Source organism: Coptis chinensis, chromosome 6, assembly GCF_015680905.1.
Source record: "Coptis chinensis isolate HL-2020 chromosome 6, ASM1568090v1, whole genome shotgun sequence".
Lineage (NCBI taxonomy): Eukaryota > Viridiplantae > Streptophyta > Magnoliopsida > Ranunculales > Ranunculaceae > Coptis > Coptis chinensis.
The window spans coordinates 60568984-60578919 of NC_141461.1; positions in this window are offsets into that span (position 1 = coordinate 60568984).

Sequence of the window (9936 nt, forward strand, 5' to 3'; positions counted from 1 at the left end):
GATATCTTCTCTGAGGGTACTGCACTGTATATTATTTACAATGTCATTCCAGCATCCATTGGTCAATAGCTCCTTCACTGTTGCATTGAGGGGAAGCATGATTTCAGCTACCTTGTGAATTGTGTAAGAGAGGATCACTGCTGCACCAAATGTCGTGCCATAAGAGAGTGTCTTCCCCATTTGAGATAGAATAACAGATTAGCTCTCTTGCTTCCTTTCTACACTTCAAGATATTGCGCCATGACCAAGAACAATCTCTGGGAATCGGCATAGTCCACAAGAATTTATTCTCCAACTGATTTCTCCAAATCCACTCGACCCAGACACTACTCTCTTTACTTGCGATCTTGAACAGCAGCCCACAATGCGCACCCTTGTTCCATATTTCCATACTCATCATCCCTAGGCCACCCTCCTCCTTTGTTTTGCATATGGTACTCAAGCTTGCTTGATGTACACACCTTTTGGATTCAGTTCCGCTCCATAGGAAGGTGACACATATTTTCTCAATTTGTTCCAGCACTGCTACAGGAAGTATGAAAGTTCTGGCCCAATAGATGTTTAGAGAACTCAAAACAGCGAGGACCAGCTGTAATCTGCCTGCGTGAGATAGTAGTTTAGCTTTCCAGTCCTTTATGCGGCCTGTGACCTTTTCAATCAATGGTTGGCACTCTTTGATTCCAAGTCGAGTAGAAATGAGTGGGAGACCGAGATATCTTACTGGAGGTTTCACAAGTTCCAAACCCAGTATCTGGGCCAGCGCTCGTGCATCATCATGAAACATAGCTCCCGTCATTATAGTAGTCTTCTGCGGGTTAATGCTGAGTCCAGTAGCTTCACTGAATATTTGTAAACAGTCCTTGAGGCCTTCTATAGAGGTTACTTCCCTTTGCGCGTAAGATGAGAACGCGTCATCGGAAAGGCCAAATGTGTCAACATATTCCTTTTGCATTTAGAGTGATATTGCATGAGCCTGGATCCAATGCTTTTCCTGGTCACAATTCCCAAAATTTCCATGACTAGCACAAAAATATACGGAGACATAGGGTCGCCTTGACGCAAACCTCTTCTCCCAGCAAAAAACCCTTCTGGAGCCCCATTCACCAGGACAGAGAAATAAGCTGTACTAATACACATATGAATCCATCTTCGCATCTTCTGAGGGAATTCAAATTTCTCCAACAAGAGGAGGATCGTTTGCCAACAACCATATCATATGCCTTTCTGATATCCAGTTTAACTGAGCATCTGGGTGTGCCATGCCGCCTATCATATCCTCTCAACACTTCATAGGCCATGAGAATATTATCTTGAATAGATCTACCTGGGATAAAAGCACACTGGTTCTCATGTACAAGTTCAGATATCACCATTTGTATTCTATTGGTGATTACTTTCGATATGCACTTATATATCGTGTTGCACAGTGCTATGGGTCGAAATTCCTCCACTCTTGAAGGGTTGCTCACCTTTGGGATGAGGCAAAGGAAGGTAGCATTGATACCCCCTCGGCATCTTAAAAGCATCTGAACACATTTTTAACGGCGCACTTATTACATCCTCCCCATCGCCTCTCCAACAATATTTAAAGAAGAACAGATAAACCCATCCGACCGGGCACTTTATTATTCTCCATCTCAAAGATAGCTCCGCCTAATCTCTCCTCTCAACCTCTCTGCATCAAGTAGAAATCTCATGTTCGGCTCGATGACATTTCGGACTTTCAAATCCATGAAAAACTCTCTCTCTCTAACTGGCGGAGCCTCAGTACCCATCATCTTTCTGAAATACTCAACAATGATATCTGATACATCTGCCTGACCCTTAACTGTAACCCCCTGGTCGTTTGCAATTGCCCAAATACCTTTCTTGGCGGCTTTTTCCTTCAATGAATTGAAGAAAAAAATGGTGCATCTATCCCCGTCTATCATCCATTTCTCCTCTGCTTTCTGCCTCATATCCTCCGCTTCTGCTCGTGCAAGACTTATGTACTTCTGCATTGCAGCCCTTTCCTGTGCTCCCAACATCGCATCATCAGACTTATTTTGGACCAGCACTTGTGCATCCTGTAAATTTTGCCTAGCAACAATTACTCTCTCATGTAAATTGGAGAAGTTCCTTCTTGCCCATGGTCTAAGCCTTTCCTTTAGTAACTTGAGTTTCTGCATCAGTTTATACATCGGGTTATTATAGATTTGAGTTGCCCACACTTCCTCTAGCATACTTTTAAACTCATCCTGATAAACCCAAAAGTTGCAAAATCTGAACGGTGTTGGCTTTCTCTTAAAATCGCTCCATGTAATGAGAATAGGGAGTGATCCAAACACCCCGTGGCAGAAAATCAGCTATAGTTTATGGTATCGAGATAGCCACGGGCTATTAACCAAACATCTATCAATCCTCGACATGATTCTCGGCCGATCCGATGGATTTATTCCACCAAGTGTAAAAGAACCCGATGGATTTTATATCCGAGAGTCCCGCGATTCTCGTATGCATATACTAAAATCACCACTTCATTCGGATGCATAGGATCTCCTCCTATCCTTTCATTTGCAGCCAAAATGTTATTGAAGTCTCCTACTACGCACCATGGCATCCGAATCGATTTGTGTATACCATGCAAATCCTTCCATAACACTAGTCTTTCCCCGTGGAGCATTACTAGGGTATACTACCGTGAGCAAGAACTCTTTCGTTCCGGAAGATATGTAACTCTACAATGTATATATATGATCCGATCCGTCCGTTCAAGAACTCGACTACGACGGATCCCAAAGATATCCAGATCGTCCAGAGTGACTCCGATCATAGTTATTAGTATGTTCCCATGTAGGGCAACATATTTGTCTTATGAGGTCATACTTGGCTTGCTTCACTTTCGTTTCTAGCAGCCCAAATATACACAACTTCTTACTTTGTCGCACCTTATTTATTTCCGCTGCTTTCAACAGGTCATTAGCTCCTCTCACATTCCAGACGCAAATTGGTCCTATCATTTATAGATTGGAGTTTTTGTTTTTTGAACCCTTGGGGCGTCCCCTACTCTTCTTTCCTTTGCTTTTCTTACCACTAGACTGATTAGTTGTTTGACCTTTACTCCTTGTTGTCACACCACCTTTTGGAGAAGCAGGTGAATCCTATACAGACAGGGGGATATTATTCTTATCCTTGAAATAGATAGTTTCCTCCTCCAAAGACTCCTCATCAGACAAGTCCCCATTTCTGGCTGCCACAAGGAGATTGTTATATTCATTCTGCTCAACTTCATAGTGCATCAGCGGATCTGGATTTGTTTGCATTTCATCAATCCGAGTGTTCTCAAAAGGTACTAAGGCCGCAAACATATTACTCTGACATACATCTGATTCACTGTTGCTTTCATATTCCTTCCTCTTCTCAATTTCTTCTGGTACTTCAGCTGATGTTGCTAACACTATAGCCCTCACTTCATTCTCTACCATTTCCATTACTGCATTCATCTCATCCAATCCCACTGTTGAATCCTCTGCATTTATCCTTGTTTCCTCACTATCATCCACTCTCATTCCATTGTCTTCACCCATGGTATTCTCTGGACTGTTCAAATCCACCCCAGCTACATTTAAACCTCCAATTCCCAGATTTATGACATTCATTGTTCCCCCAGTAGCACCCTCCACAGTTTGAGCACCTCTGTCTTCTCGATTTATCTCATTATTTGAGGTTGTGACTGGTGCCGCATTGTGCACTGTGTTCTCTTCCCCTGAAGTAGTACTAATCACACTTGTAATCTCAGTTGTGTGCACCCTAGTTTCCACACGAGTCAACCCTAGGCATATGCCCTATACTGCTACAGTCAGTCTTATGTCCAAACCTTTTACAATAGTCGCACATTTTTGGAACCCACCCATATTCTACAGAGATTTTCCTAACATCTTCTCCACCCATATTTATTTCAAAAGAATCTAGCATCTCTGCTGTAATTTCCACTAGAACACAAACCCTCATGATACAGTAATCTCTTCCGTGCTGCTGTGGCTTCATCCATCCTCTGTGGCTCTCCTATTCTGCTGGCTAAAAAACCCAACCCCTCTCCAGTCCAGAGCACCTTTGGTACATTATAAAGATTAACCCAGATTGGTATAGCTTTAACAACATCCTTCCTCCTCTCAATGTCCTGAGTCCATTGAGTAACTATGAAGCATTTCCCTGCCATGAATATCTGGGGATTTTCTAACACTTTCCTCTTATCTTCCTCATTAGAAAATTTAAAATAAAACAGGTCAGCATCAGCAACCATCTCATATACACCTTTTGTTTTCCATTTTTTTTTCAAGAACTCCTTCACCACCGGATATGGAAGCCTCTGTTCCAGAAAAAAACCCACAACATACTCTTTCCACACATTGAGACCTTTCCACCTCAAGTCCATCGGCACTTGTGTAACCCCCTCAATCATATCCAGCTCAAACCTTTGGAGAGAGGTATCTGATGTAGATACATTTCCTCCCTGGAAAAGCGAGCTCCAATTCGACGCCTGGTTACCTGTAGCATTCACATTATTATGTTGCATCTGATTGTTACCCAAGGATGGATTACATCCCTGCTCCCGAGCAGCTTTGAGTGGGGGAAAACTCTGAAGATTATCTAGCTGCAAATCCATCTCTAGAAGCGTATCCAACTACGTTATCAAAGAGGTAGTGCGCTATCTTCCTACTCTGAACTTACATTGTTAACACTTGAGGATTTTACCAGCTGAAGCAACCACCAAAGATGAGAAACAATATTATCCACGGAGAACTGAACTTGTAAGCTAAGCCCCTAGAATCTCTCCTTACCAGAACTCACACTATCTTCAGTTGAGGATTTTACCTGATAAGGAAAGGAACTTAGAAAGCAGAAAAGATAAGATAATTGCACCAAACCAGTTTTTACTAAAAGCGGGAAGGAAAAAGGAGCACAGGAACAAGATGCATCTTAAGTTATAGCAATCCTGGTCGCCCAAGAGTTGGTCCCCATTTTTAAAGTTATAAAGATTGATTAGTTGTAAGTTTTATGAATTAGCTACCATTAACAAAGAGCTAAGCTTTGGTTTTTATATGTTCAGATCCAAAAATCGTGCATGGGCTTGGATCAATGTTTCGGGCCAGAGAATCAGGCCCAAAACCCAATTCTTTCAGTCCAAAAAGGCCTCTTCAGCTGCAGTTGGCTTCAACAGACTTTTCGTCCACTTCTGATCCTCTGATTGGGTCAAGTCTTAGACTATTGGAAAGCTCTTTCCGATGCGGTCGTTTTGACATAAGGTAGGCCCAATTCCGAGGTCTGAGTCCAAAGATATGGCCTTCGGAAGTTCTGCTGACTTTGAGTGCTGTTTCTGCCCGCGTTGACTTTGACTTTTCAACTTTGACCGGCTTTAGAAAGGCTTTGTCTTCTGGAATCTTTGCCTTTAATCACAGAACTCCTTAGCAACCAACCATTGCTCCTTTATCTCATCAAAGTGGCATATTTCTGCACATAATTGACTTTGAAGCCTGAAATGCATAAAAACACGTAATCAGTATTAACTCTTACTTATTATTCACATAATTGGTCTAAAAGTACGATTGTTAAGGGGTTAAAACTACAGTTTTGGGCTCTTATCAGGCTCCCTCAAGAATATTGGTAGGAATAGCTAACACTGTTGAGACGAATGGCAAAATGGACAATTATTAGAATATAATTTCTGCAACAAGAACAAACAATGAGTATAAAGAAGGCTAAGGCACGGATTAGTACGCTCTCTTTAAGGTTGTTTCAAGTCTATTCCTCTTTATGTAGACAGACCGCGTCAACCTCTAGGATACAACAACAAATTATTACTCTCTTTTGTTTACTGCAGATAAGCCAAAGAAGAAAATGAAAAACCATGATACTCATCTTATGATTGCCCAAAATGCAGTTTAGAAAGTAGCTTTTTCATATACTATAGGCTGTTGGTATAGGAGTATTTATAGAGGAAAAAATGTGGAGCACTTAGTAGATTCAAAATTATAGAGAACTGCTTCAGTTTCCTGATAAGGATTGAATTCTACAAGTCCACTACGTTTATGTTTCCCAATCCATATCCAATTCTGTTTTTGAAACTTATCTGGAAATAGTTTAAGGAAAATGGTTTACCAAAAAGAAGATAAGGGATAAAAAAGCCTAAGCCAGAAGCCCAGCCCCGTTCGGCGCGCGTGTGTGTGGCTTTGTGTGAATCCTCCCTCCTAACCCAAAAGCCTTTGTACCCTAAGGGCACACCCTTAGTATGAGAGTTTCACTTATAAACACTACTCACTAGTGTTTCCTCTCCAATATAGAACTAAAGTTCCCTACTTAAAAAACTATCCCACAAAGAGGTCAAGGGATTAAACCACTAGAAAGTCACTCCAAACATCACCACTTGTTTTATTTAAAAGAACACAACAATCCCCCACTTATTATTGATAAAAACAAAATATAAAATAAACTTAAGGGCAATCAATATCAGTTTCAACATGTTATGCATAAATGAAGGTGTCCAAGACTTAAACCTTTACGTAGTGAAAATTACTCAAAGTATAAGAGTCATAAGTGACTAAGTCTTAAACTTAGGTCTTGATTATACAATAAGTTAGAATCATGCATAACACATCCAGTGTTCTCCTTTCATGTTCTGCACATTAAAAACCATGTGCTCTCTTCCTGGATTCATGAATGATCTAGAGAATCAACCCTTATTCTCATAGAAAGCAACCTGTACTTTCACATTCACTAGGTGAGTCTATCATGAGTGCTCCTGTAGCTATGCACTCTACCCATAAGGACCATAGAACTTCATTAAGAGTTTTTCCTAGAAAACCTTAACCTTTATTTATCGCTTTAGGATTTCATACATTTTACTATCCAACTACGGGACAGATAAGTAATAATGCATGTCTCACAACCAACATTCTATGACTTGTTCTTCCCTTTGAACCAAGTTCTTGGGATCTCCAGTCCCTAGGTTGGGTTACCATCATCATAGATGTTCATCTTCCAATTGGCTTCAGTCCTATGCTTTTAGCAGTAGTCCACAGTTTTTCTTTGGCCAAAGGTTTGGTAAATGGATCTACTAGATTATCATCAGATCTCACAAAATCAATAGTCATTGCACTTTTAGATATAAAATCCCTGACAGTACTATGTTTACGACAAATCTATCATGATTTACCATTATAAAACTTACTGTGAACTCGCCCAATAACAGCAGTGCTATCACAATGTATCAAAGTGGGTGGTACCGATTTTATGCCAAACCGAAATATGAGTGAAAATATCTCATAACCAACTAGCCTTCTCACTTGCACTAGTCAAAGCAATCAGTTCATACTCCATGGTAGACTGTCCTATAATGGTCTGCTTCTTGGACTTCTAAGATACAACCCCTCCACCAATGCTAAACATATAGCCATTGGTGGCCTTAGAGTCTTCTGAGAGAGTGTTCCAGTCAACATCTGTATACCCCTCAAGAACAGCAAGATATCTCTGATAATGAATACCCAAATCAATAGTTCTCTTTAGGTATCTCATTAACCTACCAATTACTCCCCAATGCTCAACGCCAGGATTACTAGTATACCTGCAAAGAACACCTACTGCATAGGTAATGTCTGGTCTAGTACAATCTGTAGCATATCTCAAACTACTAATGATACTTGCATATTCTTTCTGATTCACAAGTTCACCATTATTTGCAAATAATTTAACACAGGAATCAAAAGGAGTACTAACAGCCACGTAGTCAAAGTAGTTATACTTCTTCAATATTTTCTCAATGTAGTGTGACTGATCCAGCCATATGCCATCAGACGATCTTGTAATTTTGATTCCCAACATTACATCAGCCTCACCTAAGTCCTTCATGTCAAAGTTAGAAGACAACAGGTTCTTGGTCTCTTTCACAACATGTAAATTGGAACCAAAGATTAGTAGATCATCAATATATAAGCATATAATAATACATACCCCATCAGAGTACTTATAATAAATGCACTTGTCACTTTCATTTATCTTGAACCCACTGGTAATGATAAAGTTATCAAATTTCTCATGCCACTGTTTAGGTGCCTATTTCAACCCATAAAGTAACTTAAGTAATTTGCATACCTTTTCACCCTTACCTGGTTCCATGAAACCTGTTGGCTGATCCATGTAAATCTCCACTTCTAAATCCCTATTTAGAAAGGTTGTCTTAACATCCATCTGATGAATAACAAGATTATGAACAACAACAACAGAAAATAATACTCTAATGGATGTTATCCTCGTAACAAGTGAATATGTGTCAAAGAAATCAAAGTTCTCTCTCTGTCAAAAACCCTTGATAACAATTCTTGTTTTAAACTTGTCCACTAAAGCATCAGTTTTAAACTTGCTTCTTAAAACCCATTTGTTTCCTATAGTCTTGCAACCAGGAGGCAAATTAACAAGCTCCAAAGTTTTTTTTATCCATGAGAGAATCAAGCTCACTCTGTATGGCTTCTCCCCAAAACTCATAGTCAGAAGATGCAAGAGCTTCTTCAATGGAGGAAAGATCTCCTTCCAAAGCAAAAGTGACAAAATCGGGTCCCAGTTCCTTAGCAACCCTTGCTCTCTTACCTCTTCTCAGTTCAGATCCTATAATAGTGTCTTTGTCATGTAATCTAGGTATATAAGTGTCAGAAACATCAAAAGTAGGTGTCTTCGAGGAAGACGCACCTGCACTATTTCTAGATAGGTATGGAAACCTGTCTTCAAGAAATTCAACATTAGATGATTCAAACAAGACATTAGTCTTCATATGTAGAAACCTATAGGCCTTACTGTTCATAGCATAGCCTAGAAAGACACACTCATAAGCTTTGCTCTCAAGCTTTGAAATCTTGGGATCATACTTCCTTACAAAAGCCAGACATCCCCATATTCTGAAGTAACTCAAATTTGGTTTCATGTTCTTCCATAGCTTATAAGGTGTAACCTTTGTCTTAAAATTAGCAATTATATTTAGCACATAACATACAGTCAAAACAGCTTCACCCCATAAATTTGAGGGTGCTCCAGAACTAAGTAACATAGCAACAGTTAATTCCTTAAGAGTTCTGTTCTTACGTTCAGCACTCCATGCATTTCAGGTGAATAAGGAGTTGTCATCTCATGGATTATACCATGTGATTGCAAGAAAAGATTAAAATCAGCAGAACCATATTCATTACCTCTATCACTTCGAATTACTTTAATGTTCTTGTCATGCTGGTTTTGAACCTCAAGTATATAAGCTTTAAAAGTATCAAACACATCACTTTTATTCTTCATCAAATAAACATATGCAAACTTCGAGCAATCATCAATAAAAGTAATAAAATATCTTTTACCACCTCTAGTCAGAACTCCTTCAACCTCACAGATATCAGTATGTACCAAGTTTAGCAGATTTGTACTTCTCTCAACTGATTTGTGAGGCTTCTTTGTGATTTTCGCCTTAATGCAAGATTCACAGTGTGCAAAATCATCATTCAAGTTAGGAATTAAATCAAGTATGCTCATGTTCTTAACATACTTCCTATTAATATGACATAATCTACCATGATAAACATTAACAGAACAAGAGATCATGTAAGCAGAAGTAGAAGTTTTATTCATACCATTAACATTCAACTTAAACATCCCATTACATGCATAACCCTTACCAATAAAAACCCCAGACTTAGTGATCACATACTAATCACTACCTATGACTTGCTGAAAACCAGCCTTGTTCAAAATAAAACTAGAAACCAAATTCTTTCTAATCTCAGGAGTATGAAGCACATCCTTTAACAACAGTTTCTTCCCAGAAGTGAACTGCAGCTCAACATCACCAGTACCCAGAACCTTGGTTGTATGATAATCACCAAGTAGAGTTTCCTGATTCGTAGTTGTGGTATAACTTTTGAACCA